Here is a 24,881-nt window from a genome sequence, read left to right as displayed (position 1 = left end):
CAGAAAAATGGAAGCCTTTTTCATGGGGAAGAAAAAATTTCAGGAAATTCTAGGACAGATTTTGGCACAGCATTAGTTCCATCCTTTCCCTGGAGTTGGATGCAACATTGCGTCCTCCTCACACCTCCTACAGGGCTTTCAGTAAAGGAGTGGTGTTGCCAGCATCTGCATTAGAGACAAAACGTTTAGATTACCCTAGAAAAGATGCTGGGCCCTGTAAGCCACCCAGAGAGCTTTGGCTATGGGGTGGTATAGAGGAGGTGATGATGATGATGATGATGATGATGATGATAGGAGTTGAGCCCAAATTTCTCAGAAGACATGTTTCGCAGAAAAGTCAAGATTTTTCTCCAAAGTTTCTTCACCATTAGTTTTTTGTGATGGCTGAATTCCCTTCCCCACCCCCTGCCATGCCCTAGAATGATGGAAGGGATATGGGGTGTTGTGGAGGATGCAAAATGGGGGCCAGGCTGTTGCCACTTGCAGTGTCAGTGTAAAAATACAAATATACACACACAGGAAGGAAGGAAGGAAGGAAGGAAGGAAGGAAGGAAGGAAGGAAGGAAGGAAGGTGCTGTTCTACAACCCTTGCCAATGATGATGTCTATCTCTGAGAAATTGTTGGGGACTTTCTCTTTCCCCTAGAGAAATTTGGTGAAATTGTCTCCCCAATTTCTCTTCCCACAAAAAGGCAAACGACATGGGAACCACTGTGGAAGCCAATTAACCATCTTGCAGAAAATGGGTAGCAGATGGGGGGTACTCTGCCCACCATGGAGAGGGAATTTTTCCCCCACACAACACGTTAATCCATGGAGCTTGGTTTTGAGCAATCCAGGATGGGTTAGCACGTCGTCTGAATAGTCCCAAAGTCTGCCACCAAGTCCAAGAGGGATCTAACCACATCTTAAGATGGAAGGGTGAATAGCTGTCTCCCCAAAGAGCCCAGGATCCCTATGATCTATCTTGAAGTTCCCTGACACAGGCAGCTCTTCCATGATGTTCAGCTCCAGGGGTTCCAGCTCTACCTTTCCTTTTCATCAAACCCAGGTGAGGCAGTGGCTGTTCTGAACCAGTACCTGGGCACGGTAATGGACTGGATGAGGGCTAATAAACTGAAACTTAATCCAGACAAGATGGAGGTACTGTTAACGGATGGTTCATCTGTCCGGCGAGGTGATGTTTGCCCTGTCCTGGATGGGGTTGCACTCCCCCTGAAGGATCGGGTCCGTAGTTTGAGGGTGCTCTTGGATCCAGAACTGTCACTTGAGGCACAGGTGATCTCAGTGGCAAAGAGCACCTTTTGTCAGCTTAGGCTGATATACCAGCTGCGCCCTTATCTGGACAGAGATAGCCCAGCTACAGTTATCCATGCTCTGATAACCTCTCGTTTGGATTACTGCAATGCGTTATACGTGGGGCTGCCTTTGAAAACGGTCCGGAAACTTCAACTGGTACAAAACAGGGCAGCACGTTTACTAACAGGGACTGGCCAACGAGACCACATTACGCCAGTCCTTCTCCAGCTTCATTGGCTGCCAGTCCAGGTCCGGGCCGGATTCAAAGTGCTGGTATTAACATTTAAAGCCCTAAACGGCTTGGGGCCAGGTTATCTGAAGGAACGCCTCCTCCCATATGTACCTGCCCGGACCCTAACATCATCCTCAGGGGTCCTTCTCCGCGAGCCCCTGCCAAAGGAAGTGAGGCAGGTGGCTACCAGGAGGAGGGCCTTCTCTGCTGTGGCACCCCGGCTGTGGAATGAGCTCCCTAAGGAGGTTCGCTTGGCACCTACATTATATGCTTTTAGATGCCAGGTGAAGACCTTTTTATTCTCCCAGTATTTTAACAGTCTATAAATAAATTTTAACTTGGTGTTTTAAATTTGTAATTTTGCATTGCTGCTGTTTTTATCTGGTTGAGCTTTTATATTGTATTTTGTACTATGGTTTTATGCTGTTGTTTTATACTTTGAATGTTTTTTAATTTTTGTGAACCGCCCAGAGAGCTCCGGCTATTGGGCGGTATAGAAATGTAATAAATAAATAAATGAATAAAATCCAGAAGGGACGTGACACAACCCAACCCTCATACGGCTCACTGTACTCATGCAGGTAAGCACTGCCCTTGACCCTATGGAGATGCTTTTTTTTGCTTTTCCTGAATGGTGTCCATCACCTTGCCTTCATGCCAGGCCCTTGCATCTTCCTTGGGTAAATCTTTCTCCTCTCCAAACCTGTGATATTCCTGGATTTACTACCCCAGACGCTAAATTCAAAGGAGAAAAGAATAACCGAATATGGGGTGAAGGAGGAATAAATAGAACTCCAGAGGACTGGGAATCCCCCACATGAAAAAAAAATGTTTCCAGAAACTGCCCCTTATGCTAATTTTTACACCTAGTTACTGAAGCATCTGTTACTATCTACAGTGCAGTGATATCTGAATCCCTGATCTCATCTGAAATGGCATTTTCTGCTTTCTCATTGGAGAATCAGTGGTTTAACTAATAAACATGAACTTTCCGGTTTCATATATCCATGGGAATGCTAAGAACATTTATTGATGTATGGTCTTAACTCCACAGAGCAGTGTTGCAATCAGCACTTTTGCATACAGACAAATGTATCCTTCAGCGGTATCACATTAATATATTCCTGGAGAGTAAAACTCAGCATGGGTGTTAATCCCTGAACCACTGAACAGAAAGCAACCCTAATAATTATATAAAAGCACATAATGGCTAAGTGAGGTAAAATCCTTAGCTGGAAAGTGAATCTTGCAGCATCGGTAAATATATCAGCTAGGCTAGGCATAAATGGAATCTGAGACATCTTGAAACTACATAGCCATTAAAAAATTAAACAATATTTACTTTCTTTGATAGATTCAAGACATAAGATGACCATATGAAAAGGCGAACAGCAGGTGTCATTTGTATGCATGCAGCACCTGGTGGAATTCCCTCTTCATCCCAACAGTTAAAGATGCAGAAGCCCTGCTTTCTTTTGGATCTGGTCAAGAGGTCAGGGCTCCTGCAGCTTTAACTGTTGGGATGAAGAGGGGATTTCACCAGGTGCTGCCTGCATACAAATGACACCTGCTGAAATTCCTTTTTCCTATGCAACTATTAATGATACAGGAGCCCTGTCCTCCTTTCCATGTGGTCACCCTATAGAAGGGCAGTTTAGCACAAACGTCCTCTACTATTCAGAAAAGAAAGGTGGACAATGTAGTGGTTAGCTTAATGAAGATGGCTGAACACAGCTGTAATTAAGAGCAATGACCAAAAAACAATACATTGGATCTAGATTTAGTTGGATTTAGAGTAAATCTAAGCATGCCTAGATCTGGATCCAACCCATGATTTCAAAGTACAGAACCCGAGCTTACGAGCCCTAAACTAGTGAGGGCAATCTTAGCTGTATTCCCCAGTAAGGAAATTCTTCAAGCTTTCTTCCTTCCCAGTATGGATTGTCCCCCATTTTGACTCAGATTAGGGCAGGATAGCAATATGGCCCCTCCAGAAGTTGCTGGTCTGCCACTCTCAGCATCCCTATGGTGGCTAGGGTTCATGGGAGTTGCAGTCCCACAACAGTCACAAGTTGTGCTCCCCTAGGTAAGGATATAGAGGCAGGCCTTCTGCCTACTTCTTACAAGATCAGCATTCTAATCCAAGCCCGAATAGAACTATCTAAAAGATGTGTTCTACGTCTCTGCTACCTTTCCACAATACATTTAAGGGGAGTCTATACCAGCTGATAATTGCAGGACTGTATCACAGTCATCACTAACAGGCCACACCTCCTCCCGTGGTGATCTCAGCTCCACCGCTCAGTTTTCCCTGAATATCCCTGACTGCTTTTGTCATGGTTTTTACCGACTCTCTCACATCCATTCCAAAGAACGTTTGCAGTGTGCTTCCGCCCCCCCCCCCCCCACATGATGTCATTGCTGTTTACTATAAGTTCCGGGCTCAGCGAACAGCCAATCAGTCATGAGGGATGTGTGCATGGATAGTGGAGGTGTCCAGGAGTGGACCTGTCTGCCATTTTCGCCACTTGTTTTGCATGGGTATTGGCATGTTTTACTGCTGGAGTGTGCTTGGGGTTTTTTTTGGGGGGGGGGGTTAATACAAACATATCTCTGCACTGGAGCGCATATTTGAAAGAGTTCATATCCCTCCCATGTGTTGCTGCGCATCTGTGCTCATGTGCATCCCTCACGAGTCATTAAAAAACACACCTCTGCCCTGAACTCATCTCCCTAGCCCCACCCACTTCTACCGATATACATGCACAAGCACCATAATGAGGCACACGTGCTCCCCCAATGGCACTCCTGTAATTGTGGTAAACATTAATAGTGTGTGCCCTGTGAGCACCGATCGTGGAAGCAGGAACATTTGGAAGCAGCCCCCTTCCATTTATTTATTTATTTATTTCATTTCTATACTGCCCAATAGCCAAAGCTCTCTGGGCGGTTCACAAAAATTAAAACCATGAAGAGCATAATAAAACAACCAACAATTTAAATACACAAATACAAATACAATATAAAAAGCACGACCAGGATAAAACCACACAGCAGAAATTGATATAGGTTAAAATATGAAATTAAAACAGCAGAGTTTAAATTTAAGTTAAATTAGGTGTTAAAATACTGAGAAAATAAAAAGGTCCATTGCGAAAGGACTGCCAGTATAGATTAGGCCTTCAACTTCCTTTCCCCCCCAGAAAGCTTTATCAATTTCTACCCAAACTCAGAAAACAAGAAGATCTTTTTTTAATCAAAAGCCCATTAGAATTATAATGGAATTGTGAACTTTGAATTACCTGTATTAATTCAAAAACACTTTGAATACTTGACTTCATCCATTGATGTCTCACCTTTTACAGCTACAATAGCGGTGTGCTGCAAGAAAATAAAATATGGTATGGCCTTAAACAGTAGAGAGTTTTAAATATTTAAAAGTAATTTGAATAGGTATTATTCATATTAATAGCTCTATTCTTGAGTGCAAATCAGAACTGGAAATTTTCAGGTGACAAATATTACCATTAAAATTCAGTAATAAATGAATTTTTAATAAGGCAGTGATCTTGTTAGCTTTAGAAGTGATTTGTTGTTTTCTTTCTTTTTAGAACACCTAAAAGCTGAGTAAACCTCATCAGATAATTAACTGGCATTAATTACTTCCTACAAAAAAAGAGTTCTTATTTTATAATTAGGGGATGTGCTGTCATTATTATTATTTTCTCTTTACAGCAGGTGTCTTATGTAGAGGGTGCTACAGATATTGTTAACGTGTGGCAATATAAAAATTATGCTAATAAAAAAAAATGTAAGACAGTACTTTTTACAAGCAAACTCTGGTTCATAAGTCAATGGATTCCAATTATACATAGAATTGCCTAACTTTCCTACCTCATCGAGACTTCTTTTCTTGAAGATTTCATAGAGGTCATTTGGGGTTGAAGAGGTCGTATTAACCTTGATATCCATCCATCAGTCATTTATTCATTGCATATCCATATAACCCAATAATCAAAGCTCTCTGGGCAGCTCACAGAGAAGTTACAGTGTGAGAATTCATTGCTATCTTGAATCCTACAACTGGACCAATTTGGATGAATACCTATCTAGGTAAGCTATACTATTCTTGCTGTGTGATTTTTCTGACCCAATACAATTCCACTCACTACTTGGCAGGTCAATGCTTGTGACCAGCATAAGTTACCAGCTGTCAAATGGTCATCTCTGTACTCATCCATGGATATAGCATTTCATGCATCCTTTCTCTGGGATGCTGATCATGTGAGCAAAAAGAAAACCCTGATTTGTACAGGTAATCTTCATTTTATGGATTTTTCTTGTATCTACTGTGGGTTTTTGGGGGGCTTGTACTCCACTTTGACATGGCTCCTCCCTTAAAGGAAGCCTAAAAACAACTTTAAATAAACAAAAGAAATAATGTCACAGCTTTACATTTTATAAAAACATACTTTGGAGTTTGGGCTATTGCTCACACAAAGTTTTCTTTGTTATTTCAGTAAGCTGCCAGTCTTTTATCTGCCCTGAATCTTTAATATGTGCATTAAAGCAGTTGGATACATGGAAACTATGGTTTGGGAGAGGATTGGAGGTCCTGGTTGTGTAAGGTGACCATATGAAAAGGAGGACAGGGCTCCTGTATCTTTAACAGTTGTATTGAAAAAAGAATTTCAGCAGGTGTCATTTGTATATATGGAGAACCTGGTGAAATTCCCTCTTCATCACAACAGTTAAAGCTGCAGATGCCCTGCCCTCTTTTAAATCTGGTCACTCTAGTATAGCTCCTGCACTTTAACTGTTGTGATGAAGAGGGAATTTCACCAGGTTCTCCATATATACAAATGACACCTGCTAAACTTCCCTTTTCTTTGCAACAGTTAAAGATACAGGAGCCCCGTCCTCCTTTTCATATGGTCACCCTATGCTTGTGTGTATCTAGCTGAGAAAAGCAGTGATGTAAATTTGTACGTCTTATTCCAATCCAACATGAGGCACAGGTCGTTTTGTTTTGTTTTTGCTCTCCTATCTATAATAGAAGATGAAATATCAAAATGAGAAGCAGCCATTGCTAGAACTTCAGTTCAAATGATTGTACTGAGTGCATAGATATTCTCAAGATTACCAAAAGTATTTCCATTGACATGCAGACAACAGCAGAAGCACACAAGAGGGAAAAAGGAAGGCATCCCACAAGGAAGTGGGTAAACACCAGTCAGTCATACAGATTGTATGGCTCCCACTGTTCCTGTGACAGCTCTTTGGCTCAGTGGTAGAGCATCTGCTTTGCATGCAGAAGGTCTGCGGTTCAATCCCCAGCTTCTCCAGGTAGTGCTGGAAAAATTCCTGTCTGATACCTAGCTTTCTCTAGATTACATCCAATCACTATGAAGACATATCAATCAGCTCTGTGTTAGGGGACTAGATACGCTGTTTCAGCCTGAAATGCCCCCTACCTCCATCATGGCTGAGCACAGTCCCTTGATGTCACATGACTGGCTATCTGTTTCAAGCAAGAATACTTAACTTGGGACACTGAGGTGATGCAGGCGTAATGTGGAAGGGTGCGGGGATTTTGAAAGGAGAAGACTAGTTCAGAAAAAGAGGAACAGGCTATTCTACACATAAGGAGAGGCATTGCAGAAGGTACAAAAAAGATGGGGTACAAGGGGAAACACGGAGAGAACAGCTCAGCACGCAGATGAAAAGGAGCTGGAAAAATAACATTTCATTTATTTATTTATTTTCACACAAGCACTTCAAATTGTCTGATTTTGAGTCAAATATAGTCCAGATCAGAGGCACCGGCTATGTCATGTCTGCTGTATAAGGAGTTGTATTTTTTTTCCCCCTTTTGGAGAGCACTCGGTAAGAAGAAACCTTCACCTCCACAAAGCGTGTGTTGTACTCGAAACAAATGAGTCAATTTAGAGGGCTTCTGTGAATAATGAAACCATTTTTCTTCTAGCACCTGTTGAGAATCAACTCAGTTTGTTGGACCAAAGACTTTCCTTTTCCCCAGTGTTTCCCTCAGTATTATGTCTCCCAAGCTGTGGCCTTATTTCTGCCCGGTCTCAGGCCTGAAACCTGATGTCTCTGCTGGGCTTACCCATTGCACATGTGTCTGGGATGCCAGTGGAAGATGGTGGCCCCGATGTCAGTGGTGCAGTGAATTTGCTCCGGGTTTCAGTCAGAACCAATCAGAACTCTAAAAGAGATGATGATGATGATGATGATGATGATGATGATGATGATGATGATGATGATCCCACCTTTTCCCCAGTACTGGGACTCAAGGTGGTTTACAAGATTAAAACATACACAATTAAAACATATAAATATAAATTTACTAAAGTTAAAATAGAATTAAACCTACAGTAAAATTAAAAACATGTTAAAAAAAATTAAAACAGTAAGAGATTAAAAAGGGGGGGGGGGATCCAATACATTAACACAGGTCCAGAGTTGTTTGAAAAGCCTGCCGGAACAAAAAAGTTTTTGCCTGCCTCTGAAAGTGTAACAAAGAGAGAGCCAGCCTAGCCTTCCTGGGAGGGGAGTTCCAGAGCCTTGGAGCAACCACCGAGAAGGCCCTCTCCCATGTACCCATCAGGCGTGCCTGGGATGTTGGTGGGACTGAGAGAAAGGCCAAGCTGCGGAAGCACCTTGCATGGTACCTTAGAGTTCTGAGTGGTTCTGACTGAAATCCAGAATGGATTCACTGCCTCACTGACATACAAGCCACCAGCCTCCACTGTGAGATGCTGTAGCTTGTCTCCTGCATTGTAGATCCTGTACTGAGCTCAGAGATGGACTTCTAACTTTAAAATTCTATGGCAGTATCCTATGCTGTTCACACACTGGCATGACCCACCTCTAGCACACCAGGGAGCTAGAAACTGCTAAAGTAAACTGAAAGGTCATCTTTCGAGCATGGCAGATCAGGGAAAGGGAATCCAGCCAACCTATTCCAATCCAGAAACCAGCATTAGTGCTCATTTCCAGGGTCCTTTTACCAGGGCCGGTTTTTGCACCCTGGGCAAGGTAAGCAACTTGTATCCTCCCCCGCCAAAAAATTGCCAACTTCGATTTTTATGAACAGATGTTTTGTAGAAAAAATAAAAAACACAAAACTTGAACTTCTTATGTTTTCTCTTCAAACAGCTAATTTGCACGCCCCTCTGAGATCTGTGCCCTAGGCGACTGCCCAGTTAACACCTCATTACACCAGTTTTAAAATCTCTTCACTGGCTGCCAATTAGTTTCCGGGCGAAGTATAAAGTGTTGGTTATCACCTTTAAAGCCCTACATGGTTTGAGTCCAGGCTACCTGCGGGATCACCTTCTCCCATACAATCCGCCCCGCACACTCAGGTCCTCTGGGAAGAATCTACTTCAGTCAGCCAAAACTAAGCTGATGGGTATTACCCAGAGGACCTTCTCTTCTGCTGCTCCCAGACTGTGGAATGGCCTGCTGGAGGAGACACGTCTATTAGCATTTAAGAAAGCAATTAAGACTGATCTCTTCCGGCAGGCCTATCCAGTGGAATTTTAGGATGGTTTAAGAATGTTTTTAGGATGTTTTAACAATGTATATTATGTTTTAATTCAGTTTTATGTATTTTAAATTTGCTGTTGTTCCCCGCCTCGATCAGAATGGAGAGGTGGGTAAGGAGGAGGAGGAGGAGGAAGAAGAAGAAGAAGAAGAAGAAGAAGAAGAAGAAGAAGAAGAAGAAGAAGAAGAAGAAGCAGCGCCAGCCCTGCCTTTTACTAAGTGCTAACTCTCCATTGGGCAAACAATGGGTCCTGTGCGCCACACTATCGGTGAGTGCTGAGGCCCTGTTGAATACTGCTGCATGACTCTACAAAACAAGAATACGAATGAAAATGCCTCTGGATGCGAATAATGTCTTTTCCACTTCAGCAAGTGATACCGCAGAGCTCCACACACACACCTGAGATTAGGGGCAGGTCTGGCAAGTCAGAGGATGTGGCTTCCAGATTGCTTTGTGCCCCGGCATGTCTCTTCAGAAATTAAGCACTGCCTCCTTCCCTCCTTGAGCTTTTCACGATAAGCCTCCAAGACAACCCAATTATTAAATGACCTTCTTGGAAACCATTAGAAGCCCTGCATATACAGAAATTCTTGCAAAATGAAAATTGCTTGACCTTTACTCAACTAATATGCAAGATATACTGCGCAAGACTCAACTCTCATAAGCGGTAAGCATAATAAGCTGAAACAATATTTGCTGAATAGTGAATTTCAACCATTTATAATGCCACCTTTTGATCTTTTTTCCCCTTCCAAAATTACGACTAGTTCATATTGAATATCTCAGTTGTATAAAAACTACATTAAAGGGAGCATGTTCAAATTCCAGTTTGAATAACTTAGAACAAGTATATGTGGAACTCTGAAGGAACCTTTAAAAAAAAAATCAGCCACGTTGTCTATTAAAGGCTGATTGTAAATCTGCTAAAACTTCTATGTGAAAACGTACCCAGCATAAGATTCTTCATCATGTGCGCACTAAATTAAAATAGAAATATGCAAAAAGATAGTGAGGCAGTTTGGCAGGAGTATAAATAAGTTACAAAAAAATAATAAAGACATAATTTTGCCCTCTCTGCAATAAACATTATAGCAAAATGCAATTCTAGCTAGAGTAAACATTGCTGGTTACAGAGCAAGGTCATTCAAGGTGATTTTCTCTGGCTTATTTGAGCAGTGTGGCAGATGTGAAGTCTCCCCAGATTGAAACAAAAGAGAGAACATGAATGTTGCATGAAATTAGTTTTGCAATGTAAATAATAATTATTATAATTGCCAGCCAGAGGACAGAATATTTAGCACCACACAGTGCATAATCTGCCCCCGCAGCCCTGAGCATTTTCCCCTTCCAGAGAATGGAAGTGGGGAGATGTATGGAGCAAGAACATCACATTATTTGTGTTATATTACACTTGACATTATCAAGAAGAAGTCAGAAAAAGGGACAGAGGTGCAGCAGTTCCATGCTGCTTGGAACATCCATTTCCAGACTGAGAAACCAAATTTTCTCTACATGGTAGACAGTATTTGGAAGAGCTGAAATCGTACAACAGAATAACATTTTCTAAACAGAAGTAACTGGAGTGATACCAGTAATATATGCAAACATATTATAGGTATGACACTCGGTGAATATTTGGTAACAGTTTTCATATCCTGCATACCTTTTCCAAAATAGGACTTTAAGAACTTCTGCTTGCCCGGTGGAAAAGAAGGATAGTTTAGATACAGATCCGCTTTCCTATTATGCACGCTTCTTTTGATTCGGAGTTTATTTACTTATTGAGATTTCTCTTGTGTGCACTACAATTAAATGTATTTGGGTTTTATTCTCTTTCAGTGCTAAGGTCCATTATGGTTCTCATGTCAGCTGAAACTTTAACAGCCAACATAAAATGCCAATCACAAATCCATTGTGAGGCTGGCTGGCTGATGCACATCTGGGGTGAGGCTAACCCACAAGTTATGGATAGCCGCTTGATGCATTCATTGATTTATTACATTTCTATACTACCCAATAGCTGAAGCTCTTTGGGCAAATGCCTGAATAGGACTTTTGGCAGGGCACTATCAGAAACAGCTAGACCAGGTGACATCCCAGTGATTGCCCCAGGATCATCCCTGTGTGTCCACATGATGCATAGGGCATCCTGGGAGCAGGGAGAGGTGATCCCTCCCTTGGCCCAGGATATCGCCCTACCCTTGCCCCCGCTTTTTCTGCGGTCTCAGGATGATCCCGAGACCACAGAATGTGAGGCCGGGCATTGTGGGTTGCCACAGCTCCTCACAAGGAGCCAGGACCCAGGCATGGGGCATGAAGCTCCTTAGGAGCTCTGTGCCCATCAGGGGTGGGGGAGGGCGAGGGTGGTTTTTCTTTAAAAAAAAACCTTACGATTTCCATTCGAGCGCTCGTGCACTCCTTGGCTCGTGAACCAAAACTAAAATGGCGGCTGCAATGATGCACATGCAGCGTGTAGATGAGCACGATGATCTCACGATCATAAAATTGTGAGATCGTCGCCCTCCAACCCCCTCATCTAGCCATGGCCAGAGTGCTTGGCTAGAGGCTGGTACATCACTTTGATGTGACCCAGCATGACAAAACAAAAAAAGATTCAAAGAAAGAAAATAATTCAAATGAAAATATCAACTTCCGTATATTACAAGTATTAGCATGTCCATTTTTTGGTCGACTTCTCTTCCACCCATGTTAAAACTGCCAACACCTTTTCTTTTCTTCTTAACTCTCCCGGAGAATTCAAGAAATCTCCTTTATTTCTAACTATCCAGTGTCTTATTAAATGCCAAACACTCCCTACTCCACACTGGCAAAATTAAAAATAGAGATGAGAAATCACAAGGCAGAATTGAAAAACTGAGCTGAAAGATAGCGTGGAGAAACAAAGAAGCAGAGCGGCCAGCTGCACGTTTTTGCGTGTGCCAAGCTTCCTCCTTTGGCAGTCTAGAAAATTAGTAAGTGTTTAATGCTGGCAGCATCACATGAAAGATGGACCCAGCCAAACAAATGCTTGCAGTATTTGAGAGACTGTTGCATGGAGGCTAAAAATATACAAGAAAAGAGAAGAACAGTGTGGAAGAAACATATGCCATACCTGAGCGGAGTGCCTGAGAAACTGAGAAGCAGGAGGAAGAAGAGCTCTGAGGACTGCCCAGCAAATAAAGGTGGCACAGATGCCCTGCTTGTACAATAAAGGTTGCCCATGGCTCTGGAGAAGGAGCTGGGTAGCAGGCTGTCCATCTATCTACTGAAGATACCAGCTTGGAGAAACCAGGAGGGGATCTACACAGCGTACTGAAGGTGCACGCAAGCGGCTTCAGTGCGACCCGAAAGCGTGTGTGTAGATCCTGCCCTGGAAGAGGCGGAGGAAGAGGAGGAGGAGGAGGCGTCCTTGCCGCCGTCACCGCCCACCTCCCCGCCGGCTTCCTGATCAGCCCAGAGACCGTGCTGGGGCTGGGGCTGGCCTGGGCAGGGAAGGAGGAGCCTGGTCCGCAGTGGGAGGGGATCTCGCCCCCCACCCCCATGGCTGGGACGAGGCCAGCGGGGAGGTGGGTGGTGGCGGCAGCAAGGACGCGGCCGGATTCCCCAGCCGCCTCCTCCTCCGCCTCTTCCAGCAGGATCTACACACACGCTTTCAGGTCGCACTGAAGGCGTTTGCGTGCGCCTTCAGTACGCTGTGTAGATCCCCTCCAGGTATCAAAAGCAGTGGAGGAGGGCATACGGGTGGGGCAATGGCTTAGTGGCCGAGCACTTGTTTTGCATGCAGAAGGACCAAGGTTCAACCTCTGGCATTTCCAGTGTCTCATTCTTTGCTTTCTAAAACAAGGATCAGGTAGCAGGTGATGGGAAAGACATCTGAGACGCCAGAGAGCCACTGTTAGCCAGAGTGAACAGTGCACCTGTTCAGACAACATGCTAAGCCACGTTTAGGCTGATAACAGTTTGTATCAGAATCCACCACGATGAAATTTCTCAAGCATCCTTAGTGTCAAGCAGGGACAACGATATTTCAATTCTGGCTACCAGCTCCATATTCTAGGTGGAAGTGGTATACTTGAGGACATTTTCATAAGCTGGTATCCAGAAAGGAAAATGTTTGGAGTGAAGTTTACGGACTGAAAAGGAAACAGAGGCTATTTCTACACCTGCCTTTTCCCCCAGGTTTGTCCCGGGATCATCCCTGTGCATGCAAATGACACACAAGGGATCCCGGCAGGGACGACCCCTCCATTTGCCTGGGATAATCCTTAGGTGTAGAAAGGGCCCCAGTGTGAGATGAATTAGTAAAATGAATTTAACAGTTTGTATTATTGTTGTTGTTGTTGTTGTTGTTATCTGCCCAATATCTGAAGCACTCTGGGTGGTTCACAAAAGTTAAAACCATATGTACAGTATAAAATACATATTTTATACATATTATAAGCTTAAAAACACAATACAAATGTACAACCAGAATAAAAACCATGCAGCAATGCAGAGATCAAAAACGCAGATTTAGAATAGCAGAATCAAAAGACTAGGATAATAAATTGCTAAAATACTGGAAAAATAAAATGGTCTTCACCTGGCACTAGAAAGAGTATAACGAAGGTGCCAGGCGAACCTCTCTAGGGAGCTCATTTCATAGCCAGGGTGCCACAGTAGAAAGGGTCCTCTTCCCCTGCCTCACCCTGGTCCCAGGGAACCTTGATGTTGCAGCCATCGTATGTGCTCATCTGATAAAAATAAAAGTGTCCACAAGCTGAAAGAATCTAGAACGGTCTTGTAGCATGAATGGATTGTACCTCGGCCAGCTTTCTCAAGGCTGTAACAGACAGTGAATGAAAAGGTGCCAACTCCGATGAAACACACCCTTTGCCATTGCATTTTTCTGCCCCCTCCCTCAAGAAATGTTGCCTAATAGGTGTAAAAGCTACTTTTTAAACAACAACAAACCACTAAACAAAGGCATGTAAGAAGGTGTGTTCTACTTCAATCATCTCACTGTATTTGTGTGCTCAATCACTTTCTAGTTCTGGCACTTTTTGTTTTATTTACCGAAGACCATCATTCAAAGCTTTTTATTTACTTAGGAAAGGCCAAGACACTCCAAAGGGAAGAATGATGTAAACATTGCAAAATTCATAATGTTTGAGATGCTTGGGCTCAAGCTTACTCGATAGCCACATCTTCCACTCCAATAAACTTGTCACTCACCCAATTCTAAATTTACGTAATGGCTGTCTGCCTTAACTCTAGGGATAGGCGAACTCCCCTGCGTCCTGTTCACACTCTGCTCACTGGACTCCTGCTGGTTGCCTGACCCCAGGGGGTGGCCAGGATGGGCCGCCAGATGGTCTGCAGCACAACGTCTTTTCTTCTTCTTCTTCTTCTTCTTCTTCTTCTTCTTCTATGAGCCATGATTTCTGCAAAATTGTGGCCTCGAATATTTATGGAAAACAGGATTTCTAGCCGTAAATAGTGCAATTTGTGTAAAACTACAGGCACAATTTTGTACAAAACTAAATTTCTGTAAATATTTGCAGGTGTGATTTTGCAGAAACTTCAATCAGTGCAAATCCTGATTTGCGCAAATCGAGATTTCCACAAATGGGGGTGGGGGGAAAAGGAAACCACAAGCTTCCCTGACTTGGCATGTGCTGAGTCAAACCAGTTCAGGGATCTGTGAGGTGGTGTCTGGGGGAGCCAAGCTGGCAAAAATTCACCGAGCTCCATTCCCCAAACCAGATTCCTTCGACATCTCTACTTAATTCTGGTCAATGAAGACTAAGGCCACAGCTAGACCTAAGGTTTATCCTGGGATCATCCAGGGTTCGCCCCTGCCTGAGCACTGGATCCCCTGTGTGTCACCTAGATGAACAGGTTTGACCCCTGGATGATCCAGGGATAAACCTTAGGTCTAGCTATGGCCTGACAGAAAAGCAGATATACTCTCTGCTCCAGCCACACCTCCTATGGAAACTTTATGCAGGAGCTGGCAACTTGCTATTCCCATTCACATCAGTCCTAGCCAGCATGACCAATAGTTGTAGCCCCCAGAAAATCATGGGTCCTCCAAACCAACACATCATACTGCCAGAAACAAAAAAAAGTCAGTCCCACCCAAATGTAGTTTGTGTGTGTGTGTGTGTGTGTGTGTGTGTGTGTGTGTGTGTGTGATTTTTTTTGTGAACTGCTCAGAGAACTTCAGCTTTTGGGCAGTAAATAATAATAATAATAATAATAATAATAATAATAATAATAATAATAATGTACACATGAGGAAACTTTGTGCATGGGTATGTTTCACAGTGATTCAATGTGGTTATTTTGAATTTTGAATATGGCAGCTGTTAATTTCATTAATTTATTTGATTTCAAATAGTTACCCAATGAATCAAGCCCTCTCTGTTCCTAAAATCATGCCTATTTATATTTCTGGCTTTGAGGTTATTGGTTCTTGTTCCTTGTGGAGTGTGTGTTCAAATAACTGGATTCCATACTAGCTATTTTTCACAGACTGTTTCATCAGCTGTCTGTGGCTTGCAATTTTAAACCCAATTAAGGAGCCATTGTTTTTATTATCTAATTAGGTAATAAGTAACAAGTAGCCAAATCTGTGAAGTTTCATATAAAGCATTAATGGTGCTAAATAACATTGTATCTTCACAGTTTGCAAATATCTCTCTGAATAGCCTACCAGCTGTCCAAATATTAGCAAATTAAGGCTGTGAATCCCCAAATACGAACAAGCATATTTCTTATATCCATTTCCCATATTATTCTATGCATGCTGAAATGCTACAGAAAAGTTAAACAGCATTTTACATATCATAGAATTAACCACGGATCACTTCAATACATAATGCCTGGAGCCAGTTTGCGATGCACAAAATTAGCAGATATGTGAAATTTTCAACCAGGTGTTTATGTTCACTGTGGGGAAATCTGGAGCAAACTTTCAGTTGCCAACGAATTTGTTCCATGCTTATAGGATATACGATATGGTTCCAGTGTACTTCCATTCATTAGGACATAGCAGCTGTTTCCAACGTTTCTATCTTGAGGAGGATTTTCTTCATCAATGTGCCTAAGAAGAAAACCCTACATGTCTGCTTTAGAATCCCAAACACATTGCAAAGGACTCTGGGATATGCGTGGGGAGTCATGTTCATTACATGGTGCACTGATAAGGCATGTTGAGTTTCACTGTAGGGGTGGTTTAACTGAAAGTGTGGCACCTTATGTGCCAGGAGACTCAAATACATCCCTTATTATAAGAGGGCAGACAATAGGTCACCTGGAATTGCTACAGGGGTCTCTCCTTGTGAGCTACCATATTTCTAGGTGTCATGGAGCCACTGAGAGTCTTGGCAGAGTCAAATGTCTGCTTGATTTATACAATGACAATTTGATCAGAACACTGAGCTACATTCCCTCCTTAGCCTGATAGGAGTAAACAGAATCAAAGCAAGTGCCAAGGTCTCTTATCCCTTCTTCTGGGTTTGGATTCTAGGTACTTCGGATCCAGTGTGAGTAACTTGCGGCCCTCCAGATGTTCTGGCCTACAAACCCCATTACCTAGCATGGGGGATGATAGGATTTGTAGGCCAAAATGTATGGAGAGCTACAAGCTTTAGGCTGCTGAGCTCTCTAATGGTGGCTAGAAAGACTGGGGCAGGATCTCCACTACTGCTTTAAAGCACTTCATAACAGTTTTGACAACTGTTGGGGCCCAGGACACACTCCATATACAGTTGTCAAAACTGTTATGAACTGCTCAAAGAGCTTCAGCTATTGGGTAGTATAGAAATGCAATCAATCAATCAAACTAATTTTATTGCACCTCCAAAATAGATTTCTCTGACATACCTACCTAGTTCACAATGGCCCTGTTCAGACAACACGCTAAACCATGCTGCTTAACCACAAAATGGTTAATGGAATGCATTAAGGTTAATTAAGCAGCATGGTTTAGCATGTTTTCTGAACGGGGCCACTAACTACTATTTAACTTTGGAACCTAACATAGGGGGGAAGCCCCTGGCCCTGCCTTTCTGCAAAAAGATGTTGAACGCTAGGAGCCATATAGAATGGTAAAGGGAACGTACAGGTAAAGAAAATGTGTTGTCCTTCTTGAGTTTGTGCAGGGGCTGCCCAGCCAGGCTGTGCCATGTTTTCCATATTTTGTCACATCACTTTGTGTGAAAAGTGGAGCACTAAGGTAAAAAGTGGAATTCAGTACTTTCTTCCCGATCAAGGCATCTCTCCCTTTCATATTCGCTGCAAGTAATGCTTGAAGCACTCTGTTTGCCTGAAAACTAAGGTGTCTCTCATGTCTTCTTATACCCAGTAATTTTATTACACAAATTTTTATGCTAGGGGGAGACTGAACAAAGCAATTTAAACGCACTCAAAGGAGTCATGAGCTACACTGAAATTTGGCGGACGGATGAGTGCTTTATCTTCATTCCTCTATTTATTTAGTAAGTGAAAATTAGGATACTATCTTTTCACAGAGAAATATACAGTCCAAGTTTCCTGCATTTTCTACTGTAAAACAGCAATTATAGATACTCTGATGAAGTGCACACTCTGAAGAGAATTTATCCGTGCCTACCGCTTCTTGGGAAGACAGGAAGAAAATAATTAAGTCCTTGAGTTTCAAAGTTTGTAAGATGACAAATTCATTGCATTACTGTTTATGTTATTGCAGAAAGCTCATTTATTTTACATCTCTGCCCACTCATTGTTTGTAAAAGTCCCCTGGATACATCCTATATTAGAGCTTCAGCTATGGGGTGGTATATAAATGTAATAAATAAATAGGTTTTCATAATATTATAAACAAAGTTCAGTTCTGAATGGTAGATTTAAGGTAGTGGTTTTCAAACTCTCCACCTCTAGGAAAGACTCCACACACACACACACACACACACACACACACACACATTCAAATCATCTATTGAGGAACCCAACTGTCTCCCACAAAACTACAACACATGCCAGACGATTCGAGGGTATGTTCTGGAGAGCGTGTTGTAGAAGTTGGAGCCCCAGTTCTAGTCTTCACTTGTACATGGAGGCTCACTGGGTGACTTTGGGCCAGCCACAGACTGTCAGCCTTATCACTTCAAGAGGGTTGTTGTTGTGAGGATAAAATGGAGAGAAGGAAGATTATGAATATCGCCTTGGGTTCCTTGAGGAGGGAAAAAGGCAAGATATAAATGTAATAAACAAAGTTCTAGAACACACATCACCCTTACATGGCACTGACCAGGCCTCTTGGAGCTCACCATCCACACTACCAAGGGTGGGCCTCCTATTAGGCCATAACCTCAGGCAGCTGGTTCTGTGTGTTATGAATGGACAGCAAATTGTTATTTTATTGTTTTACTGACAGGGACAAGTGAAAGGTACTTGTGGGTTTTTGTTGCTGCTGTTGTTGTTTTGTCTTGGATGGTTCCTAACTAAAGCAGGATCTACACTACTGCTTTATAATGGTATTGCCATTTTCAAACAACAACAACAACAATAATAATTTTATTTCTTACCCATCTCTCCCTTTGGATCAAGTTATATTGATAGTGTTATATCCTAATTGGTGCAGATCTGGCTTAAGTTGATTGGCCTTGGGTACTATACAGCTTAACTTCTGGGAAGTGGGGTGCCATTTGAGGTAGCAAAATTTCATGGGCCAGCCCTGAATAAAATATATAAAATATATCCCAACCCTCCTTGGTTACAGTGGATTGCAGGAGAAGACAGGTTGTGATGGGCAAACTGTATTTCAGGGAAGCTTGTCTACTGTGACTGATTAGCTCACTGGGGTATCCTTCACAAGCATCTGAGGAAACCCAGGTTTCCATGGAACATAGTTTAAAAAGCACTGATTTAGGAGTTGAGAAAAGCAGTGACAGAACCAAAACTTAAGACAGCCACAGGAGAAGAATGTGTGAAGGGGGTTGTGATTAGTACTGCAGAACAAACTGCTAAAATCAAGGAATAACATGGATTTACACTGCCAGAGAGCTGTGCACATTTCCATCAGGGAAGAAAGGAAAGACTGTAGGGGATGAAACGGTTGAAAAGAAAACCAAGAGTATTTGTGAAGATTCTTGTTTGCAGTGAAGTACGACAAAAGTATATTCTGTAACTTATGCCTGACTTCCACGCCTGGTGCAGCCTGGGCATGGGGAGGCTACTGCAGGTGGGCTGGGAGGTTAGGAGGGGAGGTATGCCATAGGCAGCCTCCCTGTGGTGCCACTGGAGAGGAGAGGGGGATATATTGGCTCTTGCCTCTCCCCTCCTCCTCTTCAAAGTGCAGCTGCCTATAGGCAGTGTGAGCTCGCTAGTCATCCTTTGGGGGCCAAGTAGGATTTTTTTGCTCATAATCTTTCATTGGTTATGAGTTTTTACACCTACTTCACACTGTAAGACAGGCAGGGAGAAATAATTAGGTTGATTTGGCATTGTTAACTATTTGGTCACATTTGCTGATAAGCAGGTATGTGCAAGCCCAAAATTGTGGTTTGAGTTGAAAATAATAATAATCTGACAACTGGCCTAGAAATTAAACAAGCAAAAAAACTAAAGCACCAGCTACATGTTTCCCAAGGCAGCCCCTCCCACTCCTGAAAATACTACACAGAGAGTCAGGAAACCCTGCTGAATGGGGTGAGGTCTGGTGGAGAGGGATGGAGGACCCCCAAAATAAGATGGAGGCCCATTCCTCCAGTGAAGCCCTTTCTTTCACAGAAGGCAGGTCCTGGATCCAACCCGTAGATTAGACAGTCAAGTGTATACAACCGATAATTGAAAGACGTGCTGTAGTCCTTTCTCAAAGTTGAGTCTTCCCAGCAGCACTCTGCTTCAAAGTTACAGGTGTCTTCTTCTTATACTTGTATGTTTGTGTGTTTTAGGGTTGTGCAGTCCACACAAGCAGTCCACAATTAATAAAGCACACTTTGATAACATTCCATCACGAGGCATGGGAAACACTGACTACTGCTGCTGTGCTGGTTCTGGCCATGGGGGGAGAGGGGGAATGGAGGGCTGGTTGGTTGGTGGTGCCTTTCTGCTTGGACTCATAGAAGTCAGCCACAGTGTGGAAGTGCTGGTGGGCTGGCATCGTCAGTGAGTAAGCTTCTATCCCTGTGTCAGGCAGTCTGTTTATTTCTCAGTTAAACTATTACTCCTATTGTCTGGCTGGACTTCCAGTGCAGGGGTGGGTGGGTTCATCATCCTCATCAACCCCCCCCCCCCGATGTAGCCTCCTATGGGGAAGCTGGTGTTGTTGCCTTGACTCGACTGACTCCAATATGAAAGTGGGGAAGGGGTACCTCATCATCATCATCATCATCATCCTGCAAGCCTCCTGTCCTCTCTGAGCTTGGCCAAGCTGTGTGCTGCTGTTGTGGCATTTATTAATATATTTGCTTATTTATTATTGCAGCGGAGAAACATCTCTACAGAGCTCCAGATTGAATTTCGAGGCAGAGAAGACCCACCTTGCACACCTCTATAGTTTATAGCATGGCCACTTATGCATCACCAAAACAGAGAAAATGCATCACCAAAACTAAGAGGACACCAATATGCATAGCAGTTGCATATGCAAATGTCCATGTACAGATTAAAAAATAAGAAATAATAACAATAATTTAAATGAAAATACAATATATCTCACCACAGTGAAGAAGGCTGACTAGGTGATCTGTGTGTCTGCCCAGTCTTCTGTCCAGAACCTAACTCTTGTTGGGCAATTCCAAGGCTCTTCCTTCTTATAATTCTTTGACTTTCAACCAGACTTGAATTGGGTACATCTTTAAACAGAAGACACCTAAAAACAGAGGACTGTCCTCTTCCAAACTGCCAAGATGGAAGACTGTCCTCTGTAAAGTAGAGCGCTGGGCCACCCTATTTGCTTAAGTGTTCACCATCAAGCCCAGAGCAACTAGACACTTAAAAATAAACACAAGTCAGAAGAAGAAGAAGAAGAAGAAGTGGTGTATGGGTCATGCCAGAATCAACCAGAATAAAACTTGACTTGCTACTGTGCAATGGTGGGCCGGGCCATCACTTTGCTTTCTAACTAATATCCTTTGAGTCACAAAGAGAATATAAGTGCTACAGTAATTGGAGTGCAAAAGTAGGAGCATACCAGATCAAATAATAATATGACAACTTAATAAACCAGAGACTGTGAGAATGAAAGGCGAAAGATGAGAATAATGGAAAACAGCAACAGTGGATATTAAAATGGGGGGCAAACTCTGAGTAATGTTTTTATATGAATGACAAGGTACAAAATCCAGACAATGGAATTTAGACAAGGGACTGCTAAAACATCTGAGGCATCATTGGGATATTACTACTATAGCATCAGAAGAAAAATAATTGTATCAAATAAAAAAAATGTGACAAGCTGTCCATTATAAAGTATTAAATAAACAGCATCAAGAGAGACTAAGAGGAATCCTTACAGGGAGTTCATTATTTCTTTCCCCTGCATATAGCCAAATGTTTTTAGCCAGCTTTTTTTCTGGCAGGGCCCCTGGGTCTCTGACTCCCACCCGACAAGATGAAATTCAACAGATGAAGCTTATATGGATTTCCCCGGATTTATACTTTTTTGTATGCATATTTTGAACTAAGAATTGTATTGCAATATTCGGAGAAGTGTGCAGTCCAAAGGATAACTGGATCCAATCTATCTATTTATCCAGGAAATGCAAATTAAGTCGCCTCCCTTAAAAATGTGGACAGAATTAAATTCTCCCCCCTCCCTACTAAACACACATCTATGATTTAAATATGTGATTTAACACACAAACATGCAATTTAAATATATAGATGCATAAGCTGAAATAAAAGAGATAAAATCCTAGAGATACTAAATCTGTGCTCCATAAAGTCCTTCCCCTGGTGGTCAACAGCCAGATATATTTATTTTGAAAGTCTTACAGCCTTTCAGGGAGCTTTTTGGTCTTGACTTGCACCTTGGAATTCTCCACAGAAATAGTATTCCACAACTAAGGAGCAACCTGAGAGAACACCTCTATGGCCTTAGCCAGACCTACCTTTTATCACGCGACGGAGGAGGGAAGATCTCGCGTTGTGTTTATTGCAAGATCCCTCCTCCATTTACACTTGACGCGCGACAACCTCAGGAGGAGAGGTGTCGCGCCTGCCATTTTTTAATTTTCTTAAAGCGATGGGAGCGCATGAAAGTAAGTGGTTTTTATAATTAAATTAATTTCCCTGCTCCCCCCCACCCTACCCCCAATGGGCACATCACTCCTGAGGAGCACTGCGCCCCATGCGTGGTTCCCGGCTCCGTACGAGGAATCGCGCAGAGCCGGGTCAACCCATGGCAATGGGCAACCGGGGCCAAAGTGGAGGGCTATATCCCAGGGGAAGGGAGCGTTGGGTTCGCCCTGGGATAAAGCCCCATCTAGCTATGGCCTTTGTATTACAAGTTAGGGATTACAGCCCTAACTTGACATGTGAATAGTATGCTAAAAAGGCACAATACAATATAGTGAAGATGGGAAAGAATTTAGCTCAGTCTGTATTGTTAAGGGAGGGCTTTTTTAAAAAAACTGTTTTAATGTGTTTTTATTATGTTTTTATTTTATTTTATCTTGTACGCCACTCCAAAAATTTTAATGGAAAGTGGTATATAAATATTGCAAATAAATAAATAAAATAAATAATTCAGACAAATTATATGGATTGGAATGCAGTTTTCCTTCAGATTGGGCAGTTTCCAGAATTTTGAAATTCACTTCTCATTTTAAAAATGCATACAAAAATAATCTAGATTAGGAGAAGATACATGCAAAAAAAAAAGTGCATTTATAAGTAAAATGCATACAATTTAAATGTGAATTTTCAAAGTAAAATAAAATAAAAAACCCATCACAGACTTGTGATTGGGCAAATGCAAAAGCAGCATGGATTGGCAAAAGACTGATCCGTCCACTCTTAGGACATAGGGATAGTGATGGTCCTCTAAATGGATGGGTTTCAAAACATTTATAATAGCCTGCACCTTGAATCTAGCCTGCAAGTCTTGTAAGTGATAACATATTCAATGTAATATACTCCCTGCCCCATCCAAAAAAAGTCCAAAAAAGGGCTGAAATTTCCAAATCTTCACCAAAGACAGTTCCTTGTAGGCTGCATTGCAGGAGCCTAGCCTAATTATCAATATATATCTATATCTATATCTATCTATCTATGATGGTTGATAGTTACAGGCCTGAGAAAAAGAGCATAGTCTTCTTACCAGGTAGATTTCATTGAAAAGTACTGCTGGGGCACATCTACATGAAGCAGCTGCCATTGTAAAGCCATCTGGGGGCAAACCCTAGAAACTCCGCTCCAAAGAAACCAGGCATTTACCCTGACTTTTTTGGCAGCAGAGCCCATGACGCTCCCTTATTGGTCACCATGGGCGGCCCCACACCTCTGGAGGAGTAAAAAAAAAGGGGGGAGAAGAATGGGCTGTTCCTCCTCCCCTTTTTATTTTATTTTTATTATCTACGTCTGCGGAGCTCCGCAGATACAGATAATAAAAATAAAAAGAAATGGGGTTGGGTGGAGAGGAAAGGGCAGCCAGAGGGAGGAGACTTTCTTCTTCTTCTTTGTTACTTTTCCAGAGAGGTGGGGCTGGAAAATTCACACTTGCCGTGCAGACGCCGGGAAGGAATGCAAGTGCAGGTGCAAGGTGCCACCGTTAAGACAGGGGCCTGGTCATCCAGGAGCAGTGATGGATCTAATCAAACTGAAAGTCTGATCAGGATAAGTGAGGACATTGGTTTTGGCTTCATGGACAGACATCTTAATTTCTTTAATGTCAGTGACAAAATATAGGCCCAGCTTACCCGTTTCTCTTTTGAAGAAGTGTCACAAAACAAAGGCAAAGACTTAAAAGAGACTCTGGTAGGCTCCTACCTCTTTATCTGCCTTGTTGTTGTTGTTGTTCAGCCACTGACAGTATTGCCAAACAGTGAGTGATAAAGTGCCTCATTGCCAGTGATAAAGATGACTCATTTCAGTGTTCCAATCTCTTCTACCTCTACCAACTGTAAACTATTTTCCTCTTGTGTTTTTCCAGGCACACCTGCAAATCACTTTTATACCCACATACAGATACAAATATGCAATTTTCTAAATGCAATATATACCTAAACTGACACCCTCACAGTCTTGTGAGCCATACAGCAAATTCCAGACTTATTCCAGTTGTATGTAAGAGCCAAACGACATGTTATGCTAATTGTGTCAGGTGTCTTTTGTTCTACTCTAGTTTAAGCCTGGCTGGCCCCGATTCAGATTGGGACCACCAGTCTCCAGGATGGTGGTCTTCACCCATGGGGAAATTAAAAAGGTCTCCATTGGCATCAGATGTCGGGAAGGAAACAATGGGAGGGAAGATTTAATCCTTCCTCTCTTGGAGTGGGGTGGTCCCACTCTGAATTGGGGCCTCCCAGGCTTCCACTAGAGTAAAAACTAAGGTCAGGCCTCAGCTCCACATTAGCTAGAGTGACCATATGAAAAGGAGGACAGGGCTCCTGTATCTTTAACAGTTGCATAGAAAAGGGAATTTCAGCAGGTGTCATTTGTATATATGGAGAACCTGGGGAAATTCCCTCTTCATCACAACAGTTAAAGGTGCAGGAGCTATATTAGAGTGACCAGATTTAAAAGAGGGCAGAGCTCCTGCAGCTTTACCTGTTGTGATAAGAGGAAATTTCACCAGGTTCTCCATATATAC

Source organism: Elgaria multicarinata, chromosome 2 (genome assembly GCF_023053635.1).
Source record: "Elgaria multicarinata webbii isolate HBS135686 ecotype San Diego chromosome 2, rElgMul1.1.pri, whole genome shotgun sequence".
In the NCBI taxonomy this organism is placed as follows: domain Eukaryota; kingdom Metazoa; phylum Chordata; class Lepidosauria; order Squamata; family Anguidae; genus Elgaria; species Elgaria multicarinata.
The sequence above is the reverse complement of the archived record's forward strand: the minus strand, read 5'-3'. Positions refer to the sequence as shown.